The sequence below is a fragment of the Pogoniulus pusillus genome, chromosome 5 (assembly GCF_015220805.1).
Source record: "Pogoniulus pusillus isolate bPogPus1 chromosome 5, bPogPus1.pri, whole genome shotgun sequence".
Lineage (NCBI taxonomy): Eukaryota > Metazoa > Chordata > Aves > Piciformes > Lybiidae > Pogoniulus > Pogoniulus pusillus.
The window spans coordinates 13,710,700-13,732,860 of NC_087268.1; the positions used below are offsets into that span (position 1 = coordinate 13,710,700).

General features: G+C 43.9%; 1 long non-coding RNA gene across 3 annotated transcripts in view; it reads right to left on the bottom strand.

The window, feature by feature from the left end:
- The window catches only part of LOC135175328 (uncharacterized), a 509,262-nt gene that overhangs the window by 354,610 nt on the left and 132,491 nt on the right, over positions 1 to 22,161 (bottom strand). For all 3 annotated transcript variants that reach the window (XR_010302327.1, XR_010302328.1, XR_010302329.1), the window contains exon 3: positions 15,587 to 15,708. This is a non-coding gene — a long non-coding RNA (uncharacterized LOC135175328). The remainder of the gene's footprint in view (positions 1 to 15,586; positions 15,709 to 22,161) is intronic.

Here is a 22,161-nt window from a genome sequence, read left to right on the forward strand (position 1 = left end):
ACACCAAGTCCAACCTCCCACTGTCAGAGCAGGACCATATCTAGTGCAGGTTGCACAGCAACACATTCAGATGGGTCTTGAATTAGCTTTTTAAATTCACAGGTTGCATCCAATTGGAAGGGACCCTCAAAAGTCATCTTGTCCAACCACACTGCAGTCAGCAGGGATACCTCCAACTAGATCAGACTGCCCAGGGACACATCAAGGCTCATCTTTAATGTCTCCAGGAACAGGGCCTCAACCACATCCCTGGGCAACCTATTCCAGTGTTTCACCACTCTCATTCTGAAAAGCTTCCTTCTTATACCCAACCTAAACCTTCTCTGCTCCAGTTTAAAACCATTGCCCCTCATCCTTCTAAACAGTCCTTCCCAAGCCTTCCTGTAGGTCCACTTCAGATATTGAGATATAATTATAAGATGTCTGCAGAGTGCTCTCTTCCCCAGGCTGAACAACCTATATTCTCCCAGCCTGTCTTCATAGGAGAAGTGCTCCAGCTCTCTGATCATCTTTGTGACCCTCCTTTGGATCTGCTCCACCAGCTCAATGTCTATCTTGTGCTGGGAGCTCCAGAGATGGACACAGTACTCCAGGTGAGGTCTCCACAGAGCAGAGCAGCAGAATCACCTCTCTTTTAATGCAGCCCAGAATGCAAGTCTCAGCTCTGTTCTTAATGCTGTGTAGCCATTACACCTATTCCTTGTACCAGGAACGTTGCCTTCCTCTCCTATATGCTACCTGCTCCTACATGGGGAAGAATTTCTGGGGTTTGTCAATTTTCCTCACTTTTCCTCTGTTATCTGAGATTTACCTGAGCCTGTGGAGGTTTGGCTCCTCTAGGGGGCAGGGGGATTGGGGGACAGGTGAGAAGTGAGCAAAACTTAAGAACTCTTCCACTTCCAAAAACCACAGTTAGGGAAAAAAGTAGGTGGCACTTAAAGTAGCAACATGAATCCACAGCATTTAGTCCTACCCAGATTTTAGACACTGAGCTCAAGAGATGCTCCTTGGAATGAATTATATGCACAGAGACTCGCTTCCACATGAATACTCTGGCACTTGCCAGGTCTCTGTGAAGAGGCAGAGGTGTTTTCTTGTAATGACTGGTAGGGTTAATTTTGGGGTTTTCAATTACCAAATCTCTTGCTGGCCTGCAGAATGGCAAGGGAGCTACATTAGACAAGGACATTAAACTATCCCTTGGTTTTTTATTGCTGTTGAAAAGTAGAACCATGGCTGCTTAATTTCTCTTCCCATGCCCACCATCTCTTCCTCAGCCTCTTCACTCTCACAGGCTTTGGTAAGGGAGCAGACTGATTGCCAGGTAAATGCTTGCCAAGGATGCCTAGCTTGTGAAAGTCAGAAGGTAAAGAAAAAAATAATCATCTTCCAAGGGAAGAGTCTTAAATCTGCTCAGGAAATGAACCTGCCTTGGGATCACACCAACTGGACTCTGAAGATAGGATGCTGAATCTTACTTCAGAACATTAAAATTTGCTTATTTACATTAGACAAAAAAAAAAAGTAAGATGTTTTCTCATCAAAGATACCTCCCAGGAGTAGTGGCTCCTACAGAGGTCTCAAATTTGACAATCTGTGTTGTCAGAGATTTTATGCAGGAATGTTTCCTTTTCATGCTGCATTAATCCAGACCTCCACAACTGATTTCAACTTTGGCTTCCCCCCCATATCTCCGCTGTTTAGGGAGAATTATTCATGCTTAAAGTAGCACAATTGATGTGCAATAAGTCCAACTTTCCATATGAAGCTGACTCATACTTGATTTTAACTACCAAGTGATGTGCAGTCACTCCAGTTGGATGAAACCACCACAGATTGTGACACAAAAGGCAAAACTGTCCACTAATGAGTGCATTGCTGTAGCACTGATACTTACCAAGGACCAAGATCCCCTAAGGACAGGTTCTGTCCTAACCTGTGTTATATACATGTGAAATGAAGAGATGAACCTTTAGGATGATCAGAAATAGGGGAAGAAATAAGCCTCCCAGTCTTCTTGGAAGTTTGCACACAAAAATGCTCACAATCTTGCAAAACATCCATGAAAGTCAATATGGCTTTGGCTCAAAAAAACCTCCAAAGGCACAAAAAAAAACCCCAGAGTGACACTTTCCTAAATTGGTAATTTAGGTGGACAACAAAAGTGATTAAAACTGAAGCAGGAAAAATAACCTTAGAGGTAAGGTCACTCTTTCTGAAAGGGCACTCTTCAAAAAGCAGCCCCTGAAACACACCCACACAATTCATATACCACTTTATTTAACGTTCCTTTTCATGTTTGCCCAGGTTCATGTCAAGGGTACAGCAATCTAAGGTGTTTCCACAGCAAACTTTCATGCCTGCTGCAATTTTCCCTTTCAAATTCAATCCAAGAAAATGAAATGAAGCAAAATGAAACAATCTTTATATACCAGTTCAGCTAGCATTCCCTGGCCCTCATTGTGCTGCATCTCTCATCAGCTCTCATTTATTCAGACAAGACAGAAAAGATTTGCAGATCCCATTACATTTTCCCACCCTATTTCCCATTCTGTCTGTAATTTTTTTTCCCCTTCAAATAATACTGATTGTGTCAACTGGAAGGGGAAAAAAAGAGAGTGAGAGAAAGAGAAGGAAAGAAACAAGCACTCTTTGTGTTCCCTTTGTAGTATTCAAATATGACAAGAAGAATTCAGGAGAAAACAGCTGAATCTCCAGTGCTTAGAAAATGGACCTGGCTACAGACAGAGACACTTACTTAGAGGAGCATCTCCAACCAAACTGTCAGAAAGAGTTGTGGTGTACTTTTGTCAGTGACTAACGTGGGAGGTAGTGCAGTTCTTGTCAACTCCGAGTCAAAATCATGGAAATTGCTATTTCATAAATAGGAAAAAGAAATGAACCAAAGAAACAAACAAAAAAAAGTCCCAAACAAAACAAGGGAGAAAGTCTTTTGTATATCAATGAAATCACATGAAAGGCAACCAGCAACAGAACAAGGGGACACAGTCTCGAGTTGTGTTGAGAGAAGTACAGGCTGGATGTTAGGAAGAAGTTGTTGGCAGAGAGAGTGATTGGCATTGGAATGGGCTGCCCAAGGAGGTGGTGGAGTTGCCATCCCTGGAAATGTTCAAGAAAAGCCTGGCTGAGGCACTTAGTGCCATGGTCTAGTTGATTGGACAGGGCTGGGTGCTGGGTTGCACTGGATAATCTTGAAGGTCTCTTCCAACGTGGTTGATTCTATGAACACCAGCATAGGCTGCTGCTACAATTGGTATTGACTTTATTTTTGCTTTAAAGGAAAATGAGTTAAATGTCAGAATCATAGAATGGGTTGGAAAAAACCTTAAAGATCATTTAATTCTAACCCCCTGCCATGGGCAGCAACACATTCCACTAGACCAGGCTACCGGTCCTGCCCAGGCCTGTCCAACCTGGCCTTGAACACCTCCAGGGAGAAGGCATCTATGACCTCCCTGGGAAACCTGTTCTAGTGTCTCACATTCACTGTAAAAAAATTTCTTTCAAATATCCAGTCTAAATCTACCCTCCTCAGGCTTAAAGCTGTTAGCTGTTCCCTCTCAAATAGCGAAGGGTTAAAAGAAGTGAACTGCTAAGAGAAAGCAGAAAAAGTAGGCTTATCTGTAACTTACCTAAAGATGTCTGACTTTAGAAGTAACTCAAATGAAGCACAGTTTTGGCTTTAAGAACATGCATGCTCTCATGATAATCTCGAGAATAAGAGCAACTTTTCTCTCTCTACTATCTCCTGGGTCATATATTAAACATATCACAGTATCACCAAGGTTGGAAGAGACCTCACAGATCATCAAGTCCAACCCTTTACCACAGAGCTCAAGGCTAGACCATGGCATCAAGTGCCACGTCCAATCTTGCCTTGAACAGCTCCAGGGACGGCGACTCCACCACCTCTCCGGGCAGCCCATTCCAGTGTCCAATGACTCTCTCAGTGAAGAACTTTCTCCTCACCTCCAGCCTAAATCTCCCCTGGCACAGCCTGAGGCTGTGTCCTCTTGTTCTGGTGCTGGCCACCTGAGAGAAGAGAGCAACCTCCTCCTGGCAACAACCTCCCCTCAGGTAGTTGTAGACAGCAATAAGGTCACCCCTGAGCCTCCTCTTCTCCAGGCTAACCAATCCCAGCTCCCTCAGCCTCTCCTCATAGGGCTGTGCTCGAGGCCTCTCACCAGCCTCGTCACAAACCAGTGTTTGCAGTAAGAGAAGTAAGAGATCTTAAAGAGAATAGTCTCTGATCAAAGAGGCTCTATTCAGCCTCAGACCAGGTCCATTAGGTGTACTAGGAGGAGAAGACAGGTTCCCCCAGGAAGCAGCATGTTATCACATGATTCAAAACCGAGAAAGCACCAGCAAGTTGAACTAAGGCTGCTCTGCCAACGTTAATTCTAGTATTCCACAGATTTTACTGCAGATAAGCAAAACATTCTTTCCCCTTCTTTCATGTGTTTATTTCCCTGAATTTTCAAACAGCCAAGTGACAAAGAGAATCTGCTACACACCACATACCAGTTGCTTTGTGCTAATCAAGCGTATGGCAACCTTCGAGCTCACCAAACAGACCTCTGCCTACTGAGTTAAGAAGTTGGGTAGTAGGTCCTTATTTTCATGGGATTCTTGTTCCATGAAACTCCATGAAAACTCATGAAACAGAATCAGAGAATCAACCAGGATGGAAGAAACCACCAAGATCATCCAGTCCAACCTAGCACCCAGCCCTGTCCAATCAACCAGACCACGGCACTAAGTGCCTCAGCCAGGCTTTTCTTCAACACCTCCAGGGACTATGCCTCCACCACCTCCCTGGGCTGCCCATTCCAAAGGCAAATCACTCTCTCAGTGAGAGTACTGTCAGGGTGGTCTTAATGTATAAGCATGAAGATGAAATGAAAAAAATACCTGCCTGCCACAAATATCATTCAGCTTGTTTTTTTTTTCCTTTAAGCGTTATTCCAACCCATGAAATCCAAGAACTCTTAGATAATATTATCAGAATATTTTAGCATGGACAAACCTAAATATTTTGCTCTAGACTCAGGTTTGTAAACAGTACATCCATAGCAGAATAAACTCTTCCTCAAAACTATGTTTACAAGCTAATAAGACTATCTACAAACAGTTAATGCTCAGTAAAATGTATAACCAAGTGAAAGAGATTGCAACAGTAACTGCTTGACTGTGAAACCTGCACCTAACAGTTGTAGATAATGCATATGAGACACAGCAAAAAAGAAGATACTAGGCAGTATCTTATTTTCTTTAAACAACTGGGATCAGCAGAAGCACATAATTTTAACTTGCACAAACATGACAAAACATAGGTTCAAGGAAAATTCTGCCTAAGACAAGAAATGGTGCAAGCTGAACTCCTCCCACACATCACATGAAGCTCCAAGAATCCACGCCCATTCAGTTTAACAGACACAGCGGAGCCTGCATCAGTTCCTGTATTTTCTATGGCACTCCTACTGTCCTAGGGATTGAGGTGCTGACAACAACAGTGATTTCCCATTGGAATGGGCTGCCCAGGGAGGTGGTGGAGTCGCCATCCCTGGAGGTGTTCAAGAAAAGCCTGGATAGGGCACTTGGCGTCATGGTCTAGTTGACTGGACAGGGCTGGGGGATAGGTTGGCCTGGATGATCTTGGAGGTATCTTCCAACCTGCTTGATTCTATTCTATCCTAACATCAAATGAAAAAAAAAAAAAGAAAAAAAGAAAAAAAAAAGCTAAAAGTTTGCTCAGAAAACAAGAGCCAACTGTGAAACAGGAACAGAGGGGCAGGAAGAGTGCTGGCCACCAGGAATTTTGTCATCTGTCATCATTCACTTCCCCCAGAGAAAAAAACATGCTTCATCCTCATCATACGAAGAATATAGAACTGTTGCAGCAAGTCCAGAGAAGGCACACAAAGATGACTAAGGGCTGGAGCGCCTCTGCTATGAGGATAGGCTGAGGGAGCTGGGGTTGTTCAGCCTGGAGAAGAGAAGACTATGGAGAGGAGGAATTTACATCTGCCTTCCAATATCTGAAGAGAACCTACAGGTTCTACCCCTGGAGAGGGACTTTTCATAAGGGTCTAGCAATAGGACAAAGGGAAACGGTTTTAAGCTGAGGGAACAGTAAGTTTAGACTGGATCTTAGGATGAAGTTCTTTAGGACAAAGGGAAACGGTTTTAAGCTGAGGGACAGCAGGTTTAGACTGGATCTTAGGATGAAGTTCTTTAGGACAAAGGGAAACAGTTTTAAGCTGAGGGACAGTAGGTTTAGACTGGACCTTAGGATGAAGTTCTTTAGGACAAAGGGAAACGGTTTTAAGCTGAGGGACAGTAGGTTTAGACTGGATCTTGGGATGAAGTTCTTAAGTTAGAATAAGATACCCAGAGAGATTTTGGATGCCTCCTCCCTGGGGTGGGCACCCCCACATCCTGGGGTGTTCAACGACATGTTGAATGAGGCACTGAGCAACAAAGTTTAGCTGGGAGGCATCTCTGCCCATGATAGGGAGGTTGGAGTAGATTCTCTCTGGGGTGCCTTCCAATCTAAACCATTTTATGTTGATCATCACCAAACAATCTGAGAGCCCAATAGAGCTGTTTGTTAATTAGATGAAAAGCTAAACTAACTTGATTTGCATCACATGAATTCTACATGACTTTCCTCACATGCCTACCTGCACTAATCTGAGCAAAGAAGGTCCAGCTTAACTACAGCTCCTGCCACTGCAACCCTCTTTCACTGAGAGCACAAAGGTGAATTCACCACTCTGGAAGGAGAGGAAAGGGACAAAAAAAAAAAAAAAAAGAAAGAAACAAACCAACCAAAACCCATCCACTATTCATCTGGTTGTGTGCATAAAAAGCACTACCTTGACCATACTCCCAGAACTGCACCGCTCCTGTAAATGCATACATTACAAACACACAGGCCTGGAATTTACAGTCAACAAACAGCAATACAAACAGCCACCAGAGAATGTATAAACACTTGTAGGAACAAAAATACTCAGTCCAGCTGCACCACACACAGTGTTTATTTATCTGCCTTGCAGAAGATCAATGGGAGAAGACACTCAAAACAACTTTTTAAAAGAAAATGTCACTTTGTGTTAGTTTATGTCAGTGGGGCTCCTTCCAAGTACTTGTGTCATAGTAAGATATGGATGTGTTTAGATAGTCTTGTTCCTTTACTCCAGTTATGGCAGCTGGGCAGAAGCAAGCAGAGAAGCAGGTCTGCTAGTCTGATTTAACATTTAGAGACTTTGCAGCTCGAGAGAAAATTGCTGTGGATTTGTAACCTGAATGCAGGTCAGTAACTTTAAAAGGTCAGGCTAAACATTTAAAGTCTGTTTGCTACTAATTCCTCACCAGCTCCCAGTTTTGTGAATGACAGCAAGCAGACTCAGCATCTGCAGAGCTAAGCAGCAGTCTGCCTGCAGCAGGTTCTCAAGAAGATGTAAAAGGAGTCTTGAATCACTTTCTACCGCACAAGCAAACGATGTCTCTGTTCATTTGAGACCTGCTTCTCAAAGCAAGAGGCACGGATTTATTTGTTGGGGCTTACATCTTCATTTGTTTCTAGTCCATTAGCCTAACATCAAGGAAACTGAGTTTTCTCTACACATTTTGATCCCTTTTGAGAAATACACAAAACAGCTATGTGCAAACTGGTACTAATTTACGCAATATCACAAGATTTGTTGATGCTTCTTAAGAACACAGTATCATAGAATCAATCAGGTTGGAAGAGAACTCCAAGGTCATCCAGGCCAACCTAGCACCCAGCCCTAGCCAGTCGAATAGACCATGGCACTAGGTGCCTCAGCCAGTCTACTCTTGAACACCTCCAGGGACAGTGACTCCACCACCTCCCTGGGCAGCCCATTCCAAGGCCAATCACTCTCTCTGTGAAGAACTTCTTCCTAACATCCAGCCTAGACCTCCCCCAGCACAACTTGAGCCTGTGTCTCCTTGTTCTGTTGCTGGTTGCCTGGCAGAAGAGACCAACCCCCACCTGGCTACAGCCTCCCTTCAGGTAGTTGTAGACAGCAATGAGGTCAACTCCTCATAGTGCATAGTACTTACATAACCCCTTTAATCCAGAGATAACAAAGCATTTTGCAAACAATCCACTGGCCTTACAAACTGCTCCCCACTCTGTTAGGTCTGTATCACACTCCATACTTTACCATCAAAAAATTAAAGCACAGCAAGTTTCCTGATTCAGTTTACTGGTTTTTCAGCTCTCCATTTCATCAGAAGGGAAGCCATCAGAGATGGTGGAATTCCACAGTGGTCATGATAATGCCTCAGGTAAACGTACCTTTCTAACATGCAAATATTAATGTGTGTGGTTTTATGCTATTAACCTTTCATGGTTCCTCTGACTCTAAAGCAGCTTTTACATGGGAAAATCCTCATAGGAACAGGAAAACTTTGGGAGCTTCCTTTGACGTGATTAAACTTCTACTTGAAAATATGTGGATGACAGCAAAGAACATACCTTAAGCATCTTTCAAACTAATTCCTTTCTGGTACAATAGGCCCACCCTTCAAAAGATAGAAAAATAATCCAGAATGTGCACATCTGCTGGTTTTCTGTCAGTACAGCAACCTAAGGAAGCATGTGCTTCCTGGGTGATGCCAAGGGATCACAGGGAGAAGCTGGAGCCTTCCCTCTGTTTTGGGAGGCCACTCGCCTATGTTGCCTCAACAAAAAGCTGATGAAAGATAGAATCATAGAATCAACCAGGTTGGAAGAGACCTCCAAGATCATCCAGTCCAACCTAGCACCCAGCCCTAACCAATCAACTAGACCATGGCACTAAGTGCCTCAGCCAGGCTTTTCTTGAAGACCCCCAGGGACGGTGCCTCCACCACCTCCCTGGGCAGCCCATTCCAATGCCAATCACTCTCTCTGTGAAGAACTTCTTCCTAATATCCAGCCTATACCTACCCTGGCACAACTTGAGACTGTGTCCCCTTGTTCTATTGCTGAGTGCACTGAAAGAGCAAACTGGCACTGGAGCCACTGATAATAAATGAATGCACATTAATAAATCTATGGAAGTAGTCTGGTTGTGGCATAGACTACTTCAAGCCAAATTCAGGTTTGAGGCAAACCTGAAGTTCTTTCGCATCAGAACCTAGAGAGAACAGTTACCTGATTCACCAGCAGTTACAGGAAGCTGCGCATTAACTTCAGAGGACTCTGACCAGACAGAAGGCATTTGAAGCCTCAGGACACTGGTGTCTGGTGTACCTCCCTCTTGCTTAGAATTCCTATCACATGTTCTGCCCCTTCTCCAGATTAAAGGCATTAAACTCGATGGTAGAGCATTGGTATGTCTGAGTTTGTAACACCAGAATGAATCTGCAAGAACAGATGACTATTTGTGACCACACCTCTAGGAATACACTTCTTTTGAGGGTCAGTGTCTTGTGGTGTAGTCACAAATCCAGTACACTAATACTACTCATTTCCAGACTCTGGTTTAAGCCATAATTTCCTGATATTTTCTTTTACTTCCTACCTTAAAAATACTTGAGAAATTTGTCACAACTTCTCATATGTAAGCACCTTCAACAACTAATTTCTCAAGGAATCTCTCTGTCATTGTGTGAGAGACTAAATCTTGTCTCTCTTGTACATCTAAACAAAGATAAAAATCACCTTTGCTCCCCCTAGACAACAGCTGCTCAGGTGGTTTGCCTGAACGTTAAGGGATGTGTCTAGAAGTGAGGGGAGAAAGCCCACTGCTGGTGCTGGACCCCTGTAGACACGAGGACTCCCAGAAAGCACAACAGTTGCTGTAAACAACCTGCCTGATGGGTCAGCTCTGCTCCCTGGTAACACACCTGGCTGTCACTGACACATTAATGTGACTACAGGGGAAGCCATGAAAAATGGAATAAAACACACTGGGTCTATACCAGCTTAAGTGAGCGAGAGGGTGAGTGTGTGAGAGGAAATACCACCATGGGCATCTAGCCCAGAAATGGCAGCCCATGAACCCTCTCACCACCACCACCACCCATGCCGTGCCCTAAATTTTGCCTGCTGTAGGAAGATGAACTCTACTGAAGACATCATTCACTGGAAACATCCCTGGGCAACACAAACTGAAAAGGACTTGGACTTTGGAGACTCTCTCTCCCTTCCTCTGGCCAATGGTAATACAAAGATGAACCCAGGAAGACCTCCTCCAAGCCAAAGCGGCAGTACACATCCTGAAACCTCCTGCAGCCAAAGAAAACATCTTGGGGGAGTGTGGGGTGTGGTAATATAATCCTTTTCCTGCTCTTCTCCTCTTTCTCAGTTTTTCCCCTCTTTCCCCTTCTCTCTTACTGTGTTCTGTTCACTTTATCCTTTAACAAATAGTCTCACTTTTGATATTTGGCCCCACTCATGCCTTAATTTCACAAGGCAAGGATATATAAGAACAAATCTCTCCCCTCTGGACAGAGACATTTTTATCCTCTCTCCTCTGGACCGAGACACACTGTCAGTGCAGTAAAGTTCTAGCACTGATGGTCTTATACAGGACCAGGCTTTTGTTTCAGTGACTTCAAAAAATCTCTTAATATCCTTTGCTCAAGACCTTTACAAGCAAGTAGCCCTCTGCTCTGAGTATGTCATCCTCTCTACTGAGTGACACTGAAATACAATCAAGAATAAAGAATCACGGTTAGATACTAGACAGAACAGTTGAGAGACACACTGAATCCTCAGTAATTGTTAGAAAAACAAGGCTTACTGGAAACATCCTGTTTCACAGGAACACAAAATTCTACTTTACAACTTAGCACTAGAGAGGAAAAGGAAACACAGCCTAACGTACTGATAAGGCACCCTATGTTCTTACAGTCTGGAAAGGCTGAAAGAAACACATTTTGCAGCACCATACAAGCATAGGATCAACAGACATTTATGTTACATTATCAGTGTTACTTACCAGTGCTTAAAAGGTGTTTTTACATTAGATTGAGCAAACTCCCCTAGTTTTTACTGTCTTGTTATTCATCCTGATAACTTGTACTCCACCCATTACGAGACTCCTCTGCACTGTATTTGCCCAAATCAGTGTACTCAAAGTCCTAGAGAAATTATCAAACAGCATGAGATGGCTTGGAAAAAAAGTCTGCCTTGCTGTGAAAGAAGACATTACTCCACCAGAACTAGCACCCTTATGGCTTGCTTTCTTCTTCTTTCCTTCTTTTAATGATATTTTTTATTTATTTACTTTTTAATGGAAGCAAAGCCCCCTGCCATCTCACCTACTCCTCTTTTAACAAGGAATGACTGCCGTGACTACCCCCATCTAGAACCACCATTCACTGCCAGCACCTCTGCTCTCCTCGTGTGCTTGGAGAATAACTGATTAGCACTTTGCATAATTAACCTGATTAGCACTGTGCATAATCAAACTGATTAGCACTTTGCATAATTAAAAAGAAATAATAATAATAACAATAATAAGCAGTAGGTAATAGCAAAAGCTGCTAGTCCCAATGCCTGTTCTTTAGCTCTAGGATTGGTTTGCTGCAGCATATTTTATTTCTTAAAACTTTTTTTTTTCCCTCTTTAAGATGCAGAAGCTCCTGAGACATTCAAGTAAAAAAAATTCCTATTCACTTTCAAGAACACTAGTGAAAAATATTGGTTATTCCATTACTACAACCCAGGATTTCTTGTGCTTCCTTCTGCTGCAGCTGAAGGCATTTAACAGGACAGTTCCTGATCAGATGGAGCACTGTCTGATTCCCACATCTGTGTACAGTGCTGCATTTGGACTTGTTAGCACAGGATACAGAAGCCTCATGTCTTTTAATGCATGTATCCTCATAGGATACCTCCAAAGGTAAGAAAGCTGTAGTAACACTATTGTTAAGATGGGATACGTAGGAAGATGCATATCCTCAGAAGTACATAAGCACTGAATCCTCTCCTACCCTAAACAATTACTCCAGACCACAGGAAGCAGAAAGAACATGGAACTAATCAGATTCCTGCCCTATGCCTGTATCACTCTTCCCCAATTCGAGCATCACTCTTGAATGTTTGTTTTGTATCCTGTTCAATAATGAGAGAGACAAAGCTATTTTGTTTGACTGCTAGCCTGTTCCTCTCCAGAGCAAATCTCTCAGTCAGGGTTTCAGGATTAAGAACAACCTCTCAATGCAGCTACACCTAGCCAGATCACAAACTCTGAAAACACTGGTGTTAAATGTAAGCATTACTAGTGACTCAGTTCTCCTAGGACGTTCAATGCCAGAGAGCCTAGGACAGCAGTGCCTCGAGTGGGTGGGCAAACTACTAACACGTTCAATTTATTAACATGACCCCATCCTTCATAGCAACTACTAAACACCTTATTTCTGCTCACTTTATTAAACTCATCTCTCTCTAGCATCTTTAGATTACAGCTCAGAGTTTCCCTTCATTCCGTAGAGAGCCATTTTCACCTGAAGTAATATATTATGCCTTCAAGAGCATCTGGAACATTCACTGCCATCCATTCACCGCCTCCCTACAATGACCCAGGCCACATTTCCCCCTAGATAGCAGGCATATAGAATCACAGAATCAACCAGGTTGAAAGACACCTCCAAGATTATCCAGTCCAACCTAGCACCCAGCCTTGTCTAATCAACTAGACCATGGCACTAAGTGCCTCAGCCAAGCTCTTCTTCAACACCTCCAGGGACAGCAACTCCACCACCTCCCTGGGCAGCCCATTCCAATGGCAAATCACTCTGTCTGGGAAGAACTTCCTCCTAGCATCCAGCCTAGACCTCTCCTAACACAACTTGAGACTGTGTCCCCTTGTTCTGTTGCTGGTTGCCTAGGAAAAGAGACCAACCCCCACCTGGCTACAGCCTCCCTTCAGGTAGTTGTAGACTACTATATGTTAGGGCTTTTCTGCTGGCTGCCCAGCCAGTACAGTTGGGGCAGTGGGCAACCATGGCATCAGTTTGTCTGTGTGACCAGTTCACTTGCCCTGCATCTACCCAGACTGTCTCTGGACCGTGCACAACCCAGATGCAACAAATTGCATGAACCTGTCCTAGAACAAAAGTATCCCCACTGAGCTAGAGTTTCTCTTATAAATGCTAACACAGTAAGGCAATGAGGGGAAAGAGCAACAAAAGAGAATCTTAGCATAACTAACTGGAAATGTATTGCTCATGCCAGAGGCCTCTCCATCACTCCATTCGAACAGCAACGGGTGCTGAGCTAGTCACTCATTTCACAAGTTCAGTTTCAAAAGAGAAGTGTTGCTGCTGAGTTTTTTTTCCCCAAGTCCAAATGTTCCTGGGGAAGGTAGTTCCAGTAATTCTGGGAAGGAAGCCAATCTCTTGGCTTTCTATGTAAATATTTAAACAACATTATTTTTATATACATACATTTTATACACATACATGTATATGTCTTTAGAATTCCAGACTTGCAAAACTGCAACAGGAAAAAATGTGCCAGCCTGTGTACAGCTATTCGGCTGAAGCACAGTAAGTGACCATCAGAAACAAAACAAAACAAAGACTTCAAAACAATTGGGACATATCATCTATGTAGCCACCCAAAGAGAAGAGCTGAAAGAGTGGGACTACAGATTCTACAGTAGAAAGATTAACGTCTTAAATTTTATCTCCTCAGAAGTGGCAAGAACATAAGGTTCATCACGTATCACAGTATCACAGTATCATCAAGGTTGGAAGAGACCTCACAGATCATCAAGTCCAACCCTTTACCACAGAGCTCAAGGCTAGACCATGGCACCAAGTGCCACGTCCAATCTTGCCTTGAACAGCTCCAGGGACGACGACTCCACCACCTCCCCGGGCAGCCCATTCCAGTGTCCAATGACTCTCTCAGTGAAGAACTTTCTCCTCACCTCCAGCCTAAATCTCCCCTGGCACAGCCTGAGGCTGTGTCCTCTCGTTCTGGCGCTGGCCACCTGAGAGAAGACAGCAACCTCCCCCCGGCTACAACCACCCCTCAGGTAGTTGTAGACAGCAATAAGGTCACCCCTGAGCCTCCTCTTCTCCAGGCTAACCAATCCCAGCTCCCTCAGCCTCTCCTCGTAGGGCTGTGCTCAAGGCCTCTCACCAGCCTCGTTGCCCTTCTCTGGACACGCTCAAGCATCTCAATGTCCCTCCTAAACTGGGGGGCCCAGAACTGAACACAGTACTCAAGGTGTGGTCTAACCAGTGCAGAGTACAGGTGTGGAATCTCCAGCTTTTGATGACACAAAGCTTCACATCCCTAGCATCTTAGCGCTCTGACACTCAACAGCAAAACAGTGGCTTCGTGTTTAGAAAGGTCACTGCTGCTTCAGGCTTAAGTCAGGTCCATACCTCAGAAGGCATTACTTGGTAGAAAATGTAAAGGGAAGAATGGAATCATACCTGGCACTGAGATTAAGTGAATAAATAAAATGGGATGGGAAAAAAAAATAAAAGCTTTAAAAATTAAGGAGTGGCTTGGCAAAATGGAGGAAGATGATTTAGTGAGAAGAACTAATGCAGTCAGAGCATATGATGAGTAAATCAATCCAGGAAAACAAAACATACCACGTGGAGATTCCACCTCTATGTGCTCCAGAAACAAACAAAAAAACCCCACAGCCTAATGCAAGGTAGGTGTGTGTAAATTCAGAGCTATGCCACTGAAAGGAAAACATATTTGTGAACATTTACATATCTATTCACGTGTGTATGTAGAGCACAGCCAGTGTGAGTTTTCAGATCACAGAAGTGTACATACAGATACATTAAAATGAAAAGAAGAAGAAGAAGAAATGTCTCAGAAGAGGGCAAATCTTGTAGAAAATATTTTAATGGCTTTATAAAAAGCCCTCACCCAAAGTTTGAGAGGCTTTTGCAATCTTAGGTTTTTATATTGGAAAATACACCTGCTTTCTTTCCTTTCTTCCACATCCCCCCCCCCCCCCCCCCACCTAAATATTTCTTCCATCTAATGATTCTCTTTATTAGACAGCATCTAATTTGCATACATTTACATACAATTTAACTGCTAGCTTGTGAGAACAAAGAAATGGCTCTGCATCGTACTGAAGGACAATACTCAGAAAAGGAAGGTATAAAAACCAGCTCCCTCAGTGGCTGTGTATTCTCTTTGTTTCAGAAATACCAGGATTTTTAAACACACCACTTAAAGGGTGAAAAAGATTATTTCATCAAACAATGAAAAAAAGATACAGTGCAGCTCCCTTTTCACACATTCTCTCTCTGGCCTGGTTAATGGGATTTAAGGGTCCAATATTTCTTTGCTTTCTTCCACCTCCTTTATTAGAACTGATGGATTTAATTCTGTCACATATTTTTTTCCCACATTTTATTCCTATAACAATCTATGCTCCAATGCTAATTTCAACACTATCTTCCTTTCCTTGCAGTAAGCCTGGAATACAACTGAACAGTCTTTGATGGACATGAAGTACTCTGCTCTCAATGCCCAGTGCTAATGGATTTTAGAGAGAGTCTGCCAGAATTTTACCTTGTGGCAACAAGTCCAGAGATAATGAAAACTTACCATGGAGCTGACTGGGAATCAACAGGAAGGGAAGCAGGACTGAGCTCCGCTTGTGAGAGCAGGCAGAGACTGTGGTCAGAGTAAATGCAGGATGTAAAGGATGTGTCAAGTCCTCTAGTTCCCTAAAAGGAAAAAAAATGATATTTAAGATCTCATGAAGCAAAAACCTTTGAAAACAGTTGGCAGCAGCTCCAATACAGGCCCTACCAAAAGCATGATACATCGACAAAAGGGCTTTTTTCCAATGGCTTTGCAGCGAAAGAACCAATTGCAGAAGACAGCTACAAATCTAGTCCATGTGGACTTGACCTAAGTCTCACAGGAAAAGAAAGCATGATTTCAGGCTGCATGCTGTACACCTCCACGTCCCCTCAAATCTGTGAAACCCACTGAAACAGAATGGTCTGCCTCTTGTTGCTGCCTGCATAACAGCGCTGCTGGCTTCACTTCCAAACTCTTCTCCTTCCTAGCATCATACTTGCTCTCAGTAGAACAGAAAATGTGAAGTATCAACATTCAGTGGTGCAGGGATCAGGGAAAGAAGATTAAGCCACTCTGCTGGCATGTTATAAGTGCCTGTCCTACATAAACTTAAGAGGCGAAACCTTTTCTGGTGTAAGCATATCTACGGCAGCCTAATGGAACGGGATCTCTCACGGTAACAAGCATTAAATCAAGTCAGCTTGCATACAAAGCAGATGTAGTATTTAGGGTCCAGCAGTCATCTGCCCCTTTCAGTTTGCCCCAGCTAGCCACAAGGTGTGTGGCAGACTGGCCTTCTACAATCAGCAGGAGGCCAAACGTTAATCTGATGGGTGTTCTCACCACCAGCATATGTGGCACAGTAACGCTGTGCTTGAAGATGGGAGATTCACCTCACAAGCTGCACACAAAAGAAACAAAACTACAGCCTTGATATGCTCGCTGGCCCTCAAAATACATTATAGATTATTTTCAGACACACATTTTAACTTAAAGCTGGCTGAAATGTTAATGAAGTTCGAGTTCTCTTTCAAAGGGGACAATTCCCTGCTGCTTACAACAGTGTTTGCTTTTTCCTCCCTCAACTGATCTGCTTCTAATGACATGGAGCAACCAGATCTCGTAAGAGAATTAACCAAGCCTTCATATTATTTTCCCTTTTGGAGGATGTTCAGGTGAGTGACCTCCAGAGTTTCTGATGTGTACCACAATGCAGATTTTAGAGAGCCATGGAGAAACTAAATTCCAAAGCCACAGGTCCTTTAACTATCGTACCCTACGCTCACAGCTATATCTTGCTGAAACCACTGGGTTATTATTTCCAGAACATTAAGAGTATGACTGCACTACAATGTAAGCTGATTTTAATTGGATCTGCCACAATCCCACTCTCTCCTTATCTCTTTTCTCTGCTCACTACATGTCCACAAGTCCATCCTTGAACGAGGACTGGATAAATGTTTGGTTCAGACAGTTTTCACCTGAACGAGAATTTCTTTTCTGTGTGTTTTCAGACACAGCAACTCGCAGATGAAGCTCAGTATCCAGGCATTAAAGTTGAGAGTTAAAACTAAGAAAGCTGCAGAACCGTACAGCAGGATGAAGGGCAGCAGAGCCAAGTCAGCACCCATCAATTTAAGTCTCTGTAGGACTACATCTTGAGAGGTCTGGGGCTCCTTTGGTATGACACAGAAGACAGGCTCTTATCGCAGAGCTGGAAGCCAACCCAATCACGGTTTTATGGGTTAAAAAAAAGCCCCCAACTAAAATAAACTGGCAGGCCATACAGATCATATGGCACAGATGTAGTCTGCTTCTGATGAAAAATAGCTCGAGATAATGGTGCACTGCTACAATCTGCACCAGGGGCAATTTCCAAGTGGCAGGTCGAATTAGCCTCAAGTGACATGCATTACAGCAACGCTTCCCTGAGGCAATAAGGAAAGGTCCCACATTCAAAAGGGAAGAATTGAGCTTTCTTGCCAAAGGCAAATGATAAAGTGCATGATTAAGACCTGCGGTTACCAGGACATCCAGAAGCTCCTGGAAAAAAAACAAAGTCTTTCAAGGACTTCAGAAAATACATCTGGAAATAAAGCACAAGAATTTTCTTTTACATCTCTATAGTTACAGTACTAAGCTTCTCTTTTGCTACTTTCCTGGATGTGTCAGTTCCTTCCTGACTAGAAATTAAATTTTCTAACCATAAGCATTTCTGAAGTCACTTTGCCCAAAGAGTTGTGCAGGAGGCTGTGAGATTTGTGCCTGGATGTCAGTTGAACACTGAAGATTGTTCTCTTTCTCTTAGGGAAAGTGATTTGACTGCTCTAGGGGTAACAAAAACTGGAACATTTTAAACCCTACCAGAAAGAACCTTTGGCAGTAAGGAATAACCAACACCATTACCTACAACTTCTTCAGGAGAAGGAATTGCTAAAGAATAGCTTCACTAGCAAGTTGAAGACCAAATGCAAGGTCCTGCATCCGGGTCAAGGCAATCCCAAGCACAAATCCAGACTGGGCAGTGACTGGCTGGAGAGCAGCTCTGAGGAAGGGGGCTTGGCAGTGCTGGTGGACAAGAAGCTCAACACGAGCCAGCAGTGTGCACTTGCAGCCCAGAAAGCCAATCAGAGCCTGAGCTGCATCAGGAGAAGTGCGGCCAGCAGGTCAAGGGAAGTGATTCTCCTCTACTCCACTCTGCTGAGACCCCACCTGGAGTACTGCATCCAGTTCTGGAGCCCCCATTACAGGAAGGATGTGGAGATGCTGGAGAGCATCCAGAGAAGGGCCACGAGGATGATCAAAGGGCTGCAGCACTTCTCCTACAAGGACAGACTGGAAGAGTTGGGGCTGTTCAGTCTGCAAAAGAGAAGGCTCCCAGGTGACCTTCTTGTGGCCTTCCAGTATCTGAAGGGGGCCTACAAAACAGCTGGGGAGGGACTTTTTAGGTTATTAGGGAGTGACAGGACTGGGGGGGATGGAGCAAAGCTGGAGGTGAGGAGATTCAGACTGGACGTAAGGAGGAAGTTGTTCAGCATGAGAGTGGTGAGAGCCTGGATTGGGTTGCCCAGGGAGGTGGTTGAGGCCAGGCTGGATGAGGCTGTGGGCAGCCTGCTCTAGGGTAGAGTGTTCCTGGACATGGCAGGGGGGTAGGAACTAGATGATCCTTGTGGTCCCTTCCAACCCTGACTGATTCTATGATTCTATTCTAAGTTGATGACTGGGCACAGAGAGTGGCTGTGAACAATGCAGCATCCAGCTGGTGTCTGGTGACCAGTGGTGTCCCCCAGGGATCAGTAGAGGCCCCAGTTCTATTCAACACCTTTATCCATAACTGGGATGAAGGGATTGAGTCTACTGTCCATAAATTGATGGATCAGACCAAGCTGGGGGGGGGGGGGGAGTGTTGATCTGCTGGAAGGTAGGAAGAGACTTCAGAGAGACCTGGGCAAGCTGGGTTGACAGGCTCAAGTATGAGGGTTAACAAGGCCAAGTGCAGGGTCATAATAACCCCCATGCAGCACTACAGACTGGGAGATGAGTGGCTGGAGAGTGGCCTGGCAGAGAGGGACCTGGCAGTGCTGGTCAGCTGAAGATGAGCCAGCAGTGTGCCCAGGTGGCACTGAAGGTCAATGGCATCTTGGCCTGTACCAGGAATAGTGTAATTCTGCCCCTGTACTTGGCACTGGCGAAGTCTCATCTCAAGCACTGTGTGCAGTCCTGGGCCACTCACTGCAAGAAGGAGATTAAGGTGCTGGAACAGAGCCAGAGGAGAGCGACAAGACTGGTGAGGGGGCTGAAGGGAAAGTCTCGTGAGGAGAGGCTAAGGAAGCTGGGATTGTTTAGCCTGGAGGAGACATGAGGGGTCTTTATCACTCTCTACAACTACCTGAAGGGAAGCTGTAGTCAGCTGAGGATCAGGCTCTTCTCCTAGGCAACTTGTGACAAGATGAAAGGGCATGGCCTGAAGCTGCTCCAGGGGAGGTTTAGGTTGGATGCAATATGCACACACCTTTTTCATACACAGCTTTACATACCACCATACCTGGTGAAACCACACCCCAAAATGCTACAGCCCCTATGTACCTACGGCCACAACAGTTCAAGTTGCTGGTTGGATTCAATGATTTTAGAATTGCTTCAGCTGGAGAAGACCTCTATGATTCTATATACATATGCACATAAAATACTTTGGGCAAATACCTGCCTTTAATATCTAATTAGGACAGCATCGTGGGCTTGTCATCACAATGGTTTGATTAATTTCATTCTTTCCAGATTACGAGTGCCTACATCAGTTTTGATAGCCTTTAAAATGGTGATGATGAGGAGGAGAACCTAAGAATTTTAATTTATGCCAATATTTGAATAATTCCTATTCAAGTGCTCTTGATTGGTTTAAAAGATAAAATTGGCCTCAAATTTTATCTTCAATTTAACAATTTGCCTTGGAGCTAAAATTACATTAATCAGATTTCCCCCTCTCTTTTTATTGTTATATACTCCATTGAAGCCAAGGTGTGGAAATATGCAAGTTGGTATAAACAGAAGAATAATTCAGTGGAAAGCATCACCAAATAAAATGTGGCATTTATGAAGTTCCACTGTTTGTGATTAGCTGTCTCATTACATTTTGCATTAGACATTAGGGGTAGGACTATCCAAAAGAATAAGGGTGTGATTCTCTTGCCACTCAAATCATAGGATGCTAGGAGTTCGTAGGGACCTCCAGAGATCATCTAGTCCAGTCACCCCCAGGATCACCTAGGGTAGACCACACAGGAACACATCGAGGCAGGCTTTGAAAATCTCCAGAGAAGGAGACAGCATAGCCTCTCCAGCCAGACTGTTCCAGTGTTCTGGCACCCTAACAGTGAAGATGTTTCTCCTCACATTGAGGTGGAACTTCCTCGGTTCCACTTTATACCTGTTGTTACTTGTGCTATTACTGGGCATCACTGAAATGAGAATGGTCCCTTCTTCTTGACACCCACATAGGAGCCATAGGATTCTAAGGGACCTCAAGAGCCATAGGATTCTAAGGGACCTCAAGAGCCATAGGATCATATGATTCTAAGGAACTTGAACACCTCTCCTATGAAGAAAGGCATAGAGACCTGAGGCTGCTTAGTCCTGAGCAAAGAAGGCTGAGAGGGGCTCTTATCAATGTCTATAAATATCTGAGGTGTGGGTGTCAAGAAGGGACCATTCTCATGAGAGATGTTCAAGTCCCTTAATCACCCTTGTAGCCCTCTGCTGGACTCTCTCCAGCAGATCCCTGTCTCTCTTGAACTGGGGAGCCCAAAACTAGATAGAGCATTCCAGGTGTAGTCTCACCAGGGCTGAGTAAAGGGGGAGGAGAACCTCCCTAGACCTGCTGGACACACTTTTCTTGATTCACCCCAGTTCAAACTGAATCCACCAGTAGCACATTCAAGCCAGTTCCAATTGCTTTTGAAAACCCTCCTCCTTTCCAAGTTCTCCAGACATTAGCAGAAACAAATAAAATCCCACCACGTTGTGTCTGGGAAACAACACCTACAAGTCACAGCTTCTGCTGTTCTGTCAAGTTAGAGATGCTGAGAACCCCCTTTTAAACACAAACAATCCTTCTGAAGCTAGTACTGTCTTTTGAACATTCCCTTTCATTTGGTAAATTGTATCTAACACAATTTGCCTCAGCAGCATTTTAAACCATGACAGTTAGAGCATGAGTAGGTCAATTTTACACACAAAAGTTGCATATACAGGCTAGATTATGTATGCAAGCCCACACTCCTTGAGATAACAAAATTACTCTGCTTGTGCTCCAAGCCAGTTAGAAACCCCACAGTCGCCCATCGCAAAGTCAAGCCCGAGCCAACCAGTTCTGCTAAGCAGCTGCTATCTCAGTCATTTATTAGCTCACCATTACACTAGCCACAAGCAAAGGCTCCAGGTGAGTTTACAGCATGGACAGAACAAAACTGTCTCTGCTTTCAAAATACTACAGAAAAGCAACCATGAATGAATATTACCAAAGGGCAGAGAGAAATCTGGTGTTTTTTTCCCCAAATTATATATTTTTTAACACTAAAGAGAAAAATCCTTACAATTTAATAGTAGGTACCAACAGCATTGTGTGGCTTGTTGGCAGAATCATAGAATCAGCTAGGTTGGAAGAGACCACAAAGATCATTCGCTCCAACCTAGCACCCAGCCCTATCCAGTCAACCAGACCATGGCACTAAGTGCCTCATCCAGGCTTTTCTTCAACACCTCCAGGGACAGAGACTCCACCACCTGCCTGGGCAGCCCATTCCAATGCCAATCACTCTCTCTGCCAACAACTTTCTCCTAACATCCAGCCTAGACCTCCCCTGCCACAACTTGAGACTGTGTCCCCTTGTTCTGTTGCTGGTTGCCTGGGAGAAGAGACCAACCCCACCTGGCGATAGAATGTTTCAGGTAGTTGTAGACAGAATGTTAAATTTCATTTTCATAAGGGAAAAAAATAACCTCTATATATAAAATTTTCCTCTTCTAGATGGGTTTTAGGTCAACCTTAGCTACATACAAATGAATGTTTTGTTCAAATTACAGGGTAATTTTAA